This window comes from Leuresthes tenuis, unplaced genomic scaffold (genome assembly GCF_036924035.1).
Source record: "Leuresthes tenuis unplaced genomic scaffold, fLeuTen1.0.hap1 SCAF_75, whole genome shotgun sequence".
Taxonomy (NCBI): domain Eukaryota; kingdom Metazoa; phylum Chordata; class Actinopteri; order Atheriniformes; family Atherinopsidae; genus Leuresthes; species Leuresthes tenuis.
The window spans coordinates 10,905-26,610 of record NW_027325429.1 but is presented as its reverse complement, the minus strand read 5'-3'; the positions used below and the strand labels follow the sequence as shown (position 1 = coordinate 26,610).

Here is a 15,706-nt window from a genome sequence, read left to right as displayed (position 1 = left end):
TTAACCTTTTCTTACCCGCTTTTTTACCAACTATGGTTGGACATTCACACCTTCTTACAGCAGAACACCTCCGCTCCCTGTTTTGATTATGTATGGTTTGACATTCGCACCTTCTCTCACCCGCCTTTTACTATGGTCGGCCAGTCACAGCTTCCTATCCACCATACTTGTATGGTGGGATATTCACACCCACCTGCATCCGAAGACCTCCGCCCCAAATGTTGTTGATATTTAGTCGGACATTCGCACCTTACCCGCTTTTGGCAAACTATGGCCTTCTTGCAGCCAAACACCTCTGATATCGCTTTTGATGATGTAAGGTTGGGCATTCAGACCTTGCTTCACCTGCTTTTCACCAAATATAGTCGGACATTCACACCTTCTTGCAGCCGAACACTTCCGCTCCACCTTTTAGTGTTCTATCACACCTTTTTTTCACCGCATTTTATACATTATGGTTGGAAATTTTCAACCACTCTCATCCGAAGACCTCTCCTCCCGCTTTTGTTAATATATTTGAACTTTAGTCGGACATTCAAACCTTCTTGCAGCTGAACCACCTCCGCTCCCTGTTTTGATCATATATGGTCTGGCAATACTACCTTTTCTTACCCGTTTGTGAGTAATTATGGCTGGACATTCACACCTACTTGCAGCCGAACACAACCTCTCTCGCTTTTGATGATGTATGGACCGGCATTCTTACCTTTTCTAACACATTTTTCAGCAATTATGGTCGGAGATTCACACCTACTCACAGCCGAACAACTCCGCTCCCGCATTTGATGGTGTATAGTCGGGCATTCTCACCCTTTCTCATCAGCTTTTTGCAAATTATGATCTGACATTCACACCTACTTGCAGTCGAACAGCTCTGCTCCCGCTTTTGATTATGTTTGGTTGGATATTCGAACCTTTTCTTAACTGCTTTTTACAAACTTTGGTTGGACGTTCACACCTTCTTGTAGCCGAACACATGCACTCCTGCTTTTGATGATGTATGGTTGGGCATTCGCACCTTTTTTTTTACCAATTTTTCAGGTATTATGGGTGGACATTCACACCTTCTTGCAGCTGAACACCTCCTCTCCCACTTATGATCATGTGTGGTTTGATTTTCGAAAATTTTCTTTCATGTTTTCTAGCAATTATTGATGGACATTTAGACCTTCTTGCAGCTGAACACCACCTCTCCCAATTTTGATTATGTATGGACCGGCATTTTTACCTTTTCTAACACATTTTTCAGCAATTATGGTTGGAGATTCACACCTACTCACAGCCGAACAACTCCGCTACCGCATTTGATGGTGTATAGGCGGACATTCTCACCCTTTCTCATCAGCTTTTTGCAAATTATGATCTGACATTCACACCTACTTGCAGTCGAACAGCTCTGCTCCCGCTTTTGATTATGTATGGTTGGATATTCGAACCTTTTCTTAACTGCTTTTTACAAACTTTGGTTGGACGTTCACACCTTCTTGTAGCCGAACACATGCACTCCTGCTTTTGATGATGTATGGTTGGGCATTCGCACCTTTTTTTTACCCATTTTTCAGGTATTATGGGTGGACATTCACACCTTCTTGCAGCTGAACACCTCCTCTCCCACTTATGTTCATGTGTGGTTTGATTTTCGAAAATTTTCTTTCATGTTTTCTAGCAATTATTGATGGACATTTAGACCTTCTTGCAGCTGAACACCACCTCTCCCGATTTTGATTATGTATGGACCGGCATTTTTACCTTTTCTAACACATTTTTCAGCAATTATGGTTGGAGATTCACACCTACTCACAGCCGAACAACTCCGCTACCGCATTTGATGGTGTATAGTCGGGCATTCTCACCCTTTCTCATCAGCTTTTTGCAAATTATGATCTGACATTCACATTTACTTCCAGTCGAACAGCTCTGCTTCCGCTTTTGATTATGTTTGGTTAGATATTCGAACCTTTTCTTAACTGCTTTTTACAAACTTTGGTCGGACGTTCACAATATCTTGCAGCCGAACACCTCCGCTTCCGCTTTTGATGGTGTATATTCGGGCATACGAACCTTTTCTTACCCGCTTTTTACAAACCAAGGTCGGACTTTCACACCTTCTCTTAGCTGAACAACTCCGCTCCCTCTTTTGATTGTGTACAGTCGGGTAATTTAACCTTTTCTTACCCGCTTTTTACCATCTATGGTCGGACATTCACACCGTCTTACAGCGGAACACCTCCGCTCCCTCTTTTGATGATGTATGGTTAGGCATTCGCACCTTTTCTTACCCATTTTTCAGTAATTATGGGTAGACATTCACACCTTCTTGCAGCTGAACACCTCTTCTCCCGCTTATGATCATGTGCAGTTTGATATTCGAAAATTTTCTTTCATGTTTTCTAGCAATTATTGATGGACATTCAGACCGTCTTGCAGCTGAACACCTCCGCTCCCACTTTTGATGGTGTATAGTCGGGCTTTCGAGCCTTTTCTTCCCCGGTTTTTACAAATTATGGTTGGACATTCAGACCTTCTTGCAGCCGAAAACCTCCACTCCCTCTTTTGATTATACATTGTCGGGCATTCGCACCTTTTCTTACCCGCTTTTTACAAACCATGGTCGGACTTTCACACCTTTTAGTAGCCGAACAACTCCGCTCCCGCTATTGATTGTGTACAGTCGGGTATTTTAACCTTTTCTTACCCGCTTTTTACCAACTATGGTTAGACATTCACACCTTCTTACAGCAGAACACCTCCGCTCCCTGTTTTGATTATGTATGGTTTGACATTCGCACCTTCTCTCACCCGCCTTTTACTATGGTCGGCCATTCACAGCTTCCTCTCCACCATACTTGTATGGTGGGATATTCACACCCACTTGCATCCGAAGACCTCCACCCCCACTTTTGTTGATATTTAGTCGGTCATTCGCACCTTACCCGCTTTTGGCAAACTATGGCCTTCTTGCAGCCAAACACCTCTGATCTCGCTTTTGATGATGTAAGGTTGGGCATTCAGACCTTGCTTCACCTGCTTTTCACCAAATATAGTCGGACATTCACACCTTCTTGCAGCCGAAAACCTCAACTCCCTCTTTTGATCATACATTGTCGGGCATTCGCACCTTTTCTTACCCGCTTTTTACAAACCATGGTCGGACTTTCACACCTTTTAGTAGCCGAACAACTCCGCTCCCGCTATTGATTGTGTACAGTCGGGTATTTTAACCTTTTCTTACCCGCTTTTTACCAACTATGGTTGGACATTCACACCTTCTTACAGCAGAACACCTCTGCTCCCTGTTTTGATTATGTATGGTTTGACATTCGAACTTCTCTCACCCGCCTTTTACTATGGTTGGCCATTCACAGCTTCCTCTCCACCATACTTGTATGGTGGGATATTCACACCCACCTGCATCCGAAGACCTCCGCCCCCACTTTTGTTGATATTTAGTCGGTCATTCGCACCTTACCCGCTTTTGGCAAACTATGGCCTTCTTGCAGCCAAACACCTCTGATCTCGCTTTTGATGATGTAAGGTTGGGCATTCAGACCGTGCTTCACCTGCTTTTCACCAAATATAGTCGGACATTCACACCCACTTGCATCCGAAGACCTCCGCCCCAAATTTTGTTGATATTTAGTCGGACATTCGCACCTTACCCGCTTTTTGCAAACTATGGCCTTCTTGCAGCCAAACACCTCTGATCTCGCTTTTGATGATGTAAGGTTGGGCATTCAGACCTTGCTTCACCTGCTTTTCACCAAATATAGTCGGACATTCACACCTTCTTGCAGCCGAACACTTCCGCTCCACCTTTTAGTGTTCTATCACACCTTTTTTTCACCGCATTTTATACATTATGGTTGGAAATTTTCAACCACTCTCATCCGAAGACCTCTCCTCCCGCTTTTGTTAATATATTTGAACTTTAGTCGGACATTCAAACCTTCTTGCAGCTGAACCACCTCCGCTCCCTGTTTTGATCATATATGGTCTGGCAATACTACCTTTTCTTACCCGTTTGTGAGTAATTATGGCTGGACATTCACACCTACTTGCAGCCGAACACAACCTCTCTCGCTTTTGATGATGTATGGACCGGCATTTTTACCTTTTCTAACACATTTTTCAGCAATTATGGTTGGAGATTCACACCTACTCACAGCCGAACAACTCCGCTACCGCATTTGATGGTGTATAGTCGGGCATTCTCACCCTTTCTCATCAGCTTTTTGCAAATTATGATCTGACATTCACACCTACTTGCAGTCGAACAGCTCTGCTCCCGCTTTTGATTATGTATGGTTGGATATTCGAACCTTTTCTTAACTGCTTTTTACAAACTTTGGTTGGACGTTCACACCTTCTTGTAGCCGAACACATCCACTCCTGCTTTTGATGATGTATGGTTGGGCATTCGTACCTTTTCTTACCCATTTTGCAGTAATTATGGGTGGACATTCACACCTTTTTGCATTTTAACACCTCCTCTCCCGCTTATGACCATGTGCGGTTTGATATTCGAAAATTCTCTTCCATGTTTTCTAGCAATTATTGATGGACATTCAGACCTTCTTGCAGCTGAACACCTCCGCTCCAGCTGTTGATGGTGTATAGTCGGGCTTTCGAGCCTTTTCTTCCCCGATTTTTACAAATTATGGATGGACATTCAGACCTTCTTTCAGCCGAAAACCTCCGCTCCCTCTTTTGATCATACATTGTCGGGCATTCGCACCTTTACTTACCCGATTTTTACAATTCATGGTCGGACTTTCACACCTTTTAGTAGCGGAACAACTCTGCTGCCGCTATTGATTGTGTACAATCGGGTACTTTAACCTTTTCTTACCTGCTTTTTGCCAACTATGGTCGGACATTCACACCTTCTTACAGCGGAACACCTCCGCTCCCTCCTTTGATGGTGTATGTTCGGGCATTCGAACCTTTTCTTACCCGCTTTTTACAAACTATGGTCAGATATTCACACCTTCTTGCAGCCGAACACTTCCGCTCTACCTTTTAGTGTTCTCTGGGGTATTCACACCTTTTTTTTCACTGTATTTTATAGATTATGGTTGTAAATTCTCACCCACTCTTATCCGAAGACCTCTCCTCCTGCTTTGGTTAATATATAGTCGGGCATTTGAACCTTTTCTTACCCGCTTTTTACAAATTATGGTCGAACATTCACACCTACTTGCAGCCGAACACCTCCGCTCCCGCTTTTGATGGTGTATAGTCGGGCTTTCGAGCCTTTTCTTCCCCGGTTTTTACAAATTATGGTTGGACATTCAGACCTTGCAGCCGAAAACCTCCGCTCCCTCTTTTGATCATACATTGTCAGGCATTCGCACCTACTTGCAGCCGAATACTTCCGCTCCACCTTTTAGTGATGTATGGTTGGCATTTGCACCTTTTCTTACCCTTTCTTACCCTACTGATTGCTTAAGATTAAGTTGTTTTTTCTCAAACTACAAAATTTTTTTAATTTTTGAAACTTGATTTGAAGTGGATAAATAAGGAGGACAAACAGTTTTAAGTCAGGCTGATAGAAGGAATTAATTTTATAGCAAAATCTGTATTTCGTCATATGCCGAGAGATGCTTATTGCTGAAGAAGTTCTTTCTCATTCTACAAAGTACAACGTTGTTTATCGTTGAAACTTGATTAGACATGAATAAATATGAAGGACAAAGCAGTCTTAACTTGGTTAGAGTTAAGGAATTCGTTTTATAGGAGAATCCGAATTCGTGCATAACTCGTAAAATAGAGCTTATTTTCGGATTCCTGAAGAATGAGTCTGGTTCTTTCTCATAATACAAAGTTTGTTGTTTATTGTTGAAACTTCATCAGAAGTGAAGAAATAAATGAATGCCTATCAACAAATGTGGGATCTAAACTCTAGTGCTTCCTCTAAAATAATTTCCTTTCTCAATTCAGAAATGTGTGTGTGTAAGTCACAACACCCGTGACACCAAAACGGCTTTCTTTTCTCTCTTTTCTCTACACTCTGCACTGTGAGCACACACACCAAATCAGAAAGGCTTTTTTCTCTCTTTTCTACATTATGGACTGTGGGGACACAAAACCGCTCTCTCTTTTTTTTTTTGATTGTGTGCCAGGGCGTTGTCTCATGTATTAGATTATGCTTAAGATACGAATGGGTTTATCAGTCACATCAGAATCCATACATACTGATCCTCCCGTAATAAAATGGTCGGATCTTATCAAACACACTTTGTTTCTTGTGACAATCAAGTCAGCGAAACAGCGTATACACGTCAAGACACTGAATCAAGTTTGCCACAAGAACTCATAAGTTTGGCAGTATTGCTCTGCCGTCAGCAATCATACACCCATTTTATTTTCGTGAGACATGTGAAGGCACCTGTTCATCTACTGTTCTATCACTATGAATTACTTTATCTATTATCAATAAGGATACTTCTACAACTACTATCAAAGTATGTCCAGACTTCTTATGTTGTCAGTTGCTATATATGAATAAGTGGGTAGCTACTGACAAGCATTAAGCATGTCACACAGCCCAAACATATAACATTTCAGGACACACCACACAGTTAACAACAACAGTGAAGCGTGTCAAAGCCCAAACATGTAACATTCAACAGGACACTTACACAACACATTCAAATCAAACAGTCAGACAACATACAAGGGGCGGCTCAGGAGGAAGAGCAGTCACCCACCAATCGGAAGGTCGGTGGTTCGACTCTGGCTTCCCCAGGATACATGTCGAAGCGTCCTTGGGCAAGACACTGAACCCCACGTTGCTCCCCCAGTGTATCATTGGGGGTATGAATGTGTGTGAATGCTTAGAAAGCACGTAGTTATATCCTAAGACGTGCTGTATGAATGTGTGTGAGTGGGGTGAATGCGGCATGTAGTGAAGCGCTTTGAGTGGTCAGCTAGACTAGAAAAGCGCTATACAAGTACAAGTCCATTTACCATTTACCATACAAGAACATATACCCCAGCCGGCATTGCTCCCTGCCTATTTTCCTACAGCTCACTATGTGTGCGCACACCTTTATTCACAAACTCTTCAATTTATACTCTTTTACCAAAGCTGCTACAGCTCGATTGGCCGAATACCCTTAGATCCTATTTCGGTGAATTTGACATCTGCCTTACATGTATCAGATTAGCGGTTTAGCAGTTTTAATTTAGTTTGAGTGAAGGAATTCATTTTATAGCAAAATCCGAAATCGTGAAGAACTCATGAAAGTAAGCTTATTCTCGGATTCCTGAAACTTTAGATTTGCTCTTTCTTTTACTGCAAAGTACAACGTTGTTTTTTTTTTTGTTTAAATCTTTCTAGACATGGTAAATATGAAGGACAAAGCAGTTTTAACATAGTTTGAGTGAAGGAATTCATTTTATAGATAAAATCCCAAGAGTCTGCTGAGAAAAGAGAGTGAATGCGAAGTAGACTTTAACACGGCTCTGGGAGCGAGCCGAGTGTGGGCTAACCGGGAGAATTGCTTGAAAGAAACGCGACACCGAATGAGTGGTCAGAACAAAGCCTCAATACGGTGTTCCCGTGGTGTTTGTGGCTGCCTTGTCTTTTGCACAGAGTAAAAGACAAGGCAGCCATCGAATAGGGCCCGATTGTTCCTACTTGGTCAGCCGAGGAGCAAGGGGGGGGAGCAAGCGTCTCAACCAAGCAAAGCTCACCATGGGGAAGGTGGCTATGCCAACTAGCCTGATGCCCTGCTCCCGCAGTGACGGATAATCGTACTCTGGTTTCTCTTCATAACGTACAAGTCTTTCGCCTTTTACTAAAGACTTCTGTGGAGAGCAGCACTAATGAGTTGTTTCTATTTTTGGCAGGCTTTACCTTTGCGGGTGAAGCCCTTTCTGTCTGTGCAAAAGAAATCTTGTTACTGTGCAGAGTGACTTCTCTGAGTAGAGTCGCCTTACTTGTTGCGACTGTGCCAATGTTCGAAGCTGGAGTGCAAAGTTGTTGCTTGAATGGTGCTTGCTGGAGCGTGCGGGAGTGCAAAGTTATACCATTTAAAAGGGCTGAAGAGTGCTCAGTGCAGCAGGTGGGCGGAGGTGCAAAGTGACACTCTGGCCACCTATGGCCATAAAAAGAACAGGGGTGTTAGCGGACAAGTGCGCATTGTGCCAGCAAGGGCCCTCGGACGTGAACCAGTGGACAGTTGTCGCTTCTCTGCCTTTTGGCTAAGATCAAGTGTAGTATCTGTTCTTATCAGTTTAATATCTGATATGTCCTCTATACGAGGACTACATATTAAATGGATTTTTAGCAATAGGAGTTGAAAAAGTAGCTTGCTCCGTTCACTCCAAGCATTGACCCCGTACTGCAGTGCCGCTGGGAACGGTGCGCTCTTCTCTACTCTTGTGAAAAAGCAAACAGCGGTGCAGGATGCAAGTTTCAGGGAGCCCAAGATGAAACTTTCTTTTAGTCTGCTGAGAAAAGAGAGTGAATGCGAAGTAGACTTTGACATGGCTCTGGGAGCAAGCCGAGTGCGGGCTAACCGGGAGAATTGCTTGAAAGAAACGCCATACCAAATGAGCGGTCAGAACAAAGCCTCAATACGGTGTTCCCGTTGTGTTTTTGTTGCTGCCGCTGTTTGCTTTTTCACAAGAGCGCACCTGTTGGGGGGGGGGGCCTGGGGGGGCCTGGGTGATGGTGGGTCTCAGGCCCGGGCTGCTGCGACTGGTGTGACCGGGTGGTTTGTTTGTTTGTTTTTTGTTGTTGTTTGTTTGTTTTTTGTAGAGGTCCTCCGGAGTGGGGTTGGGTTGAGTGGGGTGGGGCGGGATGGGTACCTTCTGGGGGTACAGTAGCTCCCAGAATATGGTCGCTGCAGGCCCCGAGCCTGGTGGACATCAGGCCCTCCTGTCCTGTGTTGGCTCCCTGGTAGCGGGGATGCCTATTGCAGCCAGTCCCTGGCTGCCCCCAGTGTATATCCCCATACCCCTCTCCCTTCTGGCTCCTGTACACAGCACACACTCACACATGAAGGGTTTTGGGGGCGTGTGTGTTCGGTGGGGTGTAGTGGACTCTGCAGTAGTTGCACTCTGCAGTTCCCACCCCTGTTTTAATTACACCTTAGACATTACTACTTATCAAACACACTCACACACACACATTAGGTCTTGGGGGGTGGTTACACTGAGTGGCATCTGGTGGGCGGGGCTCTTTGGGTATGTAGGCTGCCCAGAGGGCCACGCTCCCAGTTCTACAAGTTTGGCTGCCCCTCAATTTTACAGGAGGATTAATTAATTGTTCTGCTGGTTTGGGGTCTGTGGTGGCTGGGGGGCTGCTGGCCCCCTGGTGTGCCCGCTGCACTACACCCCAGCGGAGTCGAGGGAGGGAGGACGTGTGGATGTATGGGACATGAAAGTGTGTGTGGTAATGATTGGGCCTGGATCTTGGACTTGCTGTCGCCTGGCCTGCCTGTACTTCTCCCGATGGGGGGGGGGCGTCGTGGCCTCTCTCCGCTGCTCGCGACTTCACCCACCTGTGGGCACGTCTTGACTCCCAGGGCACTTGGCCAGGGGTGCTGGGGCAGGCGCTGACCCACTGTGTGGCTGTCTGGGGCGCTTGGCCCTCCTGGGTATTGGGTGGGGCCTCTGCCGGGGGGTTTGGGGGCGCTCGGGCTCCTGGGGCCCGGATCCAGTGCACGGCCCATGTCTGGGTGGCTGGGGCCTGGCGACGTCGGTGGGCTGTTGCCCCTGAGTCCCGGAGGGCCTCTGCCCTATGCTTATGGGGGCTCTTTCCGGGGGCTTCCTCTGCAGTCTTCTGGGTGGATGCGTGGTTGCCCCTGCGGTGGGCTTCCTGGGTTCTGTGCTCCGTGGGGGCTGCTGGTGGCCTGGGTCTTGTGGCCCTCTCTGCCTGCTTCTGATTGCTTGGGGGGGCTGTGGATTGTGGCCCTGTACGCTTATACACTCATAACTAAGCACGGTTATCATGTAGGTCCTGTGCCATGGGTGTTGCATGTTCTCACACACACACAACCACATTCATTAGTCCAGTAGCATGGTCGCTAAGCAGTATTATCATGTCGTCTCAGGTCATCTATATCCAAAGCTGTGTTGTATGCGATGCATGTTCTGTTTTTCTCTTCTTTCCTCTTCTTCTTTCCTTGTCCCCCGGTCCGGTTCAGTTCTATTACATGTCATATATTGTAAACAGAAATAAATAAATGGGCATCAAGGGGAGCTTTACATTTATAAAACTTCCCTTGGCAAAGCAAATCTGTTTGGCATCAAAGGTATTCAGACTACAATTCTGCTGCCATAATGCTGAACACGATAAGGGGAAAAAAAAAAAAAGTAAAGAAGACAGTTCTGCCGAAAGCCAGGGACTAGACCTGTTCTAAGTTCTGTACTTTTTAAAAGGGAGCCAACACAGGACAGGAGGGCCTGATGTCCACCAGGCTCGGGGCCTGCAGCGACCATATTCTGGGAGCTACTGTACCCCCAGAAGGTACCCATCCCGCCCCACCCCACCCCACTCAACCCAACCCCACTCCGGAGGACCTCTACAAAAAACAAACAAACAACAACAAAAAACAAACAAACAAACCACCTGGTCACACCAGTCGCAGCAGCCCGGGCCTGAGACCCACCATCACCCAGGCCCCCCCAGGCCCCCCCTCAACAGGTGCGCTCTTGTAAAAAAGCAAACAGCGGCAGCAACAAAAACACAACGGGAACACCGTATTGAGGCTTTGTTCTGACCGCTCATTTGGTATCGCGTTTCTTTCAAGCAATTCTCCCGGTTAGCCCGCACTCGGCTCGCTCCCAGAGCCGTGTTAAAGTCTACTTCGCATTCACTCTCTTTTCTCAGCAGACTCTTGGGATTTTATCTATAAAATGAATTCCTTCACTCAAACTATGTTAAAACTGCTTTGTCCTTCATATTTACCATGTCTTGAAAGATTTAAACAAAAAAAACAACGTTGTACTTTGCAGTAAAAGAAATAGCAAATCTAAAGTTTCAGGAATCCGAGAATAAGCTTACTTTCATGAGTTCTTCACGATTTCGGATTTTGCTATAAAATGAATTCCTTCACTCAAACTAAATTAAAACTGCTAAACCGCTAATCTGTTACATGTAAGGCAGATGTCAAATTCACCGAATTAGGATTATTCGGTATTCGGCCAATCGAGCTGTAGCAGCTTCGGTAAAAGAGTATAAGTTGAAGAGTTTGTGAATAAAGGTGTGCGCACACATAGTGAGCTGTAGGAAAATAGGCAGGGAGCAATGCCGGCTGGGGTATATGTTCTTGTATGTTGTCTGACTGTTTGATTTGAATGTGTTGTGTAAGTGTCCTGTTGAATGTTACATGTTTGGGCTTTGACACGCTTTCACTGTGGTTGTTAACTGTGTGGTGTGTCCTGAAATGTTATATGTTTGGGCTGTGTGACATGCTTAATGCTTGTCAGTAGCTACCCACTTATTCATATATAGCAACTGACAACGTAAGAAGTCCGGACATACTTTGATAGAGTAGTTGTAGAAGTATCCTTATTGATAATAGATAAACTAATTCATAGTGATAGAACAGTAGATGAACAGGTGCCTGCACATGTCTCACGAAAATAAAATGGATGTATGATTGCTGACGGCAGAGCAATACTGCCAAACTTATGAGTTCTTGTGGCAAACTTGATTCAGTGTCTTGACGTGTATACGCTGTTTCGCTGACTTGATTGTCACAAGAAACAAAGTGTGTTTGATAAGATCTGACCATTTTATTACGGGAGGATCAGTATGTATGGATTCTGATGTGACTGATAAACCCATTCGTATCTTAAGCACAATCTAATACGTGAGACAACGCCCTGGCACACGATAAAAAAAAAAAGAGAGAGTGGTTTTGTGTCCCCACAGTCCATAATGTAGAAAAGAGAGAAAAAAGCCTTTCTTATTTGGTGTGTGTGCTCATAGTGCAGAGTGTAGAGAAAAGAAAGCCGTTTTGGTGTCACGGGTGTTGTGACTTACACACACACATTTCTAAATTGAGAAAGGAAATTATTTTAGAGGAAGCACTAGAGTTTAGATCCCACATTTGTTGATAGGCATTCATTTATTTCTTCACTTCTGATAAAAATTATAAGACTGACCCAAAGAATTGGAGGCCCATCACACTTTTAAACTTTGACTGTAAACTTTTTAGCAAGGTTTTAACGACACGGATGTCCTCTGTTTTAGAGGAGGTAATTCACCCAGACCAGGCTTGTGCCATCTCAGAGAGACAACTCACCGACAGCCTCGTACTGATTCGAGACATCATTGATTACGCTAGAGACAGAAACACCCGGCTTGTCATCTTAAATTTAGACTTTGAAAAAGCTTTTGATCGGGTCTCGCATCAATATCTCTTTCAGGTGTTGCAGCCATCGAATAGGGCCCGATTGTTCCTACTTGGTGAGATTTGCTTGGTTGAGACGCTTGCTCCCCCCCCTTGCTCCTCGGCTGACCAAGTAGGAACAATCGGGCCCTATTCGATGGCTGCCTTGTCTTTTACTCTGTGCAAAAGACAAGGCAGCCACAAACACCACGGGAACACCGTATTGAGGCTTTGTTCTGACCACTCATTCGGTGTCGCGTTTCTTTCAAGCAATTCTCCCGGTTAGCCCACACTTGGCTCGCTCCCAGAGCTGTGTTAAAGTCTACTTCGCATTCACTCTCTTTTCTCAGCAGATTAAAAGAAAGTTTCATCTTGGGCTCCCTGAAACTTCCATCCTGCACCGCTGTTTGCTTTTTCACAAGAGCAGAGAAGAGCGCACCGTTCCCAGCGGCACTGCAGTACTGGGTCGATGCTTGGAGTGAACGGAGCAAGCTTCTTTTTCAACTCCTATTCTTAAAAATCCATTTAATATGTAGTCCTCGTATAGAGGACATATTAAACTGATAAGAACAGATACTACACTTGATCTTAGCCAAAAGGCCGAGAAGCGATAACTGTCCACTGTTTCAGGTCCGAGGGCCCTTGCTGGCACAATGCGCACTTGTAGCAGTGTTCTTTTTATGGCCATAGGTGGCCAGAGTGTCACGTTGCACCTCCGCCCACCCGCTGCACTGAGCACTCTTCAGCCCTTTTAAATGGTATAACTTTGCACTCCCGCATGCTCCAGCAAGCACCATTCAAGCAACAACTTTGCACTCCAGCTTCGAACATCGGCACAATCGCAACAAGTAAGGCGACTCTACTCAGAGAAGTCACTCTGCACAGTAACAAGATTTCTTTTGCACAGACAGAAAGGGCTTCACCCGCAAAGGTAAAGCCTGCCAAAAATAGAAACAACTCATTAGTGCTGCTCTCCACGAAAGTCTTTAGTAAAAGGCGAAAGACTTGTATGTTATGAAGAGAAACCAGAGTACGATTATCCGTCACTGCGGGAGCAGGGCATCAGGCTAGTTGCCATAGCCACCTTCCCCATGGTGAGCGTTGCTTGGTTGAAACGCTTGCCCCTGTGCAATCGACAAGGCAGCAACAAAAACACCACGGGAACACCGTATTGAGGCTTTGTTCTGACCGCTCATTCGGTGTCGCGTTTCTTTCAAGCAATTCTCCCGGTTAGCCCACACTCGGCTCGCTCCCAGAGCCGTGTTAAAGTCTACTTCGCATTCACTCTCTTTTCTCAGCAGACTCTTGGGATTTTATCTATAAAATGAATTCCTTCACTCAAACTATGTTAAAACTGCTTTGTCCTTCATATTTACCATGTCTAGAAAGATTTAAACAAAAAAAAAACAACGTTGTACTTTGCAGTAAAAGAAAGAGCAAATCTAAAGTTTCAGGAATCCGAGAATAAGCTTACTTTCATGAGTTCTTCACGATTTCGGATTTTGCTATAAAATGAATTCCTTCACTCAAACTAAATTAAAACTGCTAAACCGCTAATCTGTTACATGTAAGGCAGATGTCAAATTCACCGAAATAGGATCTAAGGGTATTCGGCCAATCGAGCTGTAGCAGCTTTGGTAAAAGAGTATAAGTTGAAGAGTTTGTGAATAAAGGTGTGCGCACACATAGTGAGCTGTAGGAAAATAGGCAGGGAGCAATGCCGGCTGGGGTATATGTTCTTGTATGTTGTCTGACTGTTTGATTTGAATGTGTTGTGTAAGTGTCCTGTTGAATGTTACATGTTTGGGCTTTGACACTTCACTGTGGTTGTTAACTGTGTGGTGTGTCCTGAAATGTTATATGTTTGGGCTGTGTGACATGCTTAATGCTTGTCAGTAGCTACCCACTTATTCATATATAGCAACTGACAACATAAGAAGTCTGGACATACTTTGATAGTAGTTGTAGAAGTATCCTTATTGATAATAGATCACTAATTAATAGTGATAGAACAGTAGATGAACAGGTGCTTGCACATGTCTCACGAAAATAAAATGGGTGTATGATTGCTGACAGCAGAGCAATACTGCCAAACTTATGAGTTCTTGTGGCAAACTTGATTCAGTGTCTTGACGTGTATACGCTGTTTCGCTGACTTGATTGTCACAAGAAACAAAGTGTGTTTGATAAGATCCGACCATTTTATTACGGGAGGATCAGTATGTATGGATTCTGATGTGACTGATAAATCCATTCGTATCGTAAGCATAATCTAATACGTGAGACAACGCCCTGGCACACAATCAAAAAAAAAAAGAGAGAGCGGTTTTGTGTTCCCACAGTCCATAATGTAGAAAAGAGAGAAAAAAGCCTTTCTGATTTGGTGTGTGTGCTCACAGTGCAGAGTGTAGAGAAAAGAGAGAAAAGAAAGCCGTTTTGGTGTCACGGGTGTTGTGACTTACACACACACATTTCTGAATTGAGAAAGGAAATTATTTTAGAGGAAGCACTAGAGTTTAGATCCCACATTTGTTGATAGGCATTCATTTATTTCTTCACTTCTGATGAAGTTTCAACAATAAACAACAAACTTTGTATTATGAGAAAGAACCAGACTCATTCTTCAGGAATCCGAAAATAAGCTCTATTTTACGAGTTATGCACGAATTCGGATTCTCCTATAAAACGAATTCCTTAACTCTAACCAAGTTAAGACTGCTTTGTCCTTCATATTTATTCATGTCTAATCAAGTTTCAACAATAAACAACGTTGTACTTTGTAGAATGAGAAAGAACTTCTTCAGCAATAAGCATCTCTCGACATATGACGAAATACAGATTTTGCTATAAAATTAATTCCTTCTATCAGCCTGACTTAAAACTGTTTGTCTTCCTTATTTATCCACTTCAAATCAAGTTTCAACAATTAAAAAAATGTTGTAGTTTGAGAAAAAACAACTTAATCTTAAGCAATCAGTAGGGTAAGAAAGGGTAAGAAAAGGTGCAAATGCCAACCATACATCACTAAAAGGTGAAGCGGAAGTATTCGGCTGCAAGTAGGTGCGAATGCCTGACAATGTATGATCAAAAGAGGGAGCGGAGGTTTTCGGCTGCAAGGTCTGAATGTCCAACCATAATTTGTAAAAACCGGGGAAGAAAAGGCTCGAAAGCCCGACTATACACCATCAAAAGCGGGAGCGGAGGTGTTCGGCTGCAAGTAGGTGTGAATGTTCGACCATAATTTGTAAAAAGCGGGTAAGAAAAGGTTTGAATGCCCGACTATATATTAACCAAAGCAGGAGGAGAGGTCTTCGGATAAGAGTGGGTGAGAATTTCCAACCATAATCAATAAAATG

The 15,706-nt window shown here is 44.2% G+C and overlaps 4 non-coding genes across 4 annotated transcripts; 2 read left to right on the top strand and 2 right to left on the bottom strand.

Annotated features, from left to right (window-relative positions):
* Positions 1 to 7,758: 7,758 nt before the first annotated feature.
* LOC140286168 (U5 spliceosomal RNA) lies at positions 7,759 to 7,872 on the top strand. Its single transcript, XR_011911048.1, has one exon. It is a non-coding gene; the product is annotated as a U5 spliceosomal RNA (small nuclear RNA).
* Positions 7,873 to 8,188: 316 nt separating this feature from the next.
* Positions 8,189 to 8,379, top strand: LOC140286185 (U2 spliceosomal RNA). The gene has a single exon (XR_011911064.1). It is a non-coding gene; the product is annotated as a U2 spliceosomal RNA (small nuclear RNA).
* A 4,399-nt stretch (positions 8,380 to 12,778) lies between these two features.
* LOC140286191 (U2 spliceosomal RNA) lies at positions 12,779 to 12,962 on the bottom strand. The gene has a single exon (XR_011911068.1). It is a non-coding gene; the product is annotated as a U2 spliceosomal RNA (small nuclear RNA).
* A 308-nt stretch (positions 12,963 to 13,270) lies between these two features.
* LOC140286179 (U5 spliceosomal RNA) lies at positions 13,271 to 13,384 on the bottom strand. Its single transcript, XR_011911058.1, has one exon. It is a non-coding gene; the product is annotated as a U5 spliceosomal RNA (small nuclear RNA).
* Positions 13,385 to 15,706: the final 2,322 nt, after the last annotated feature.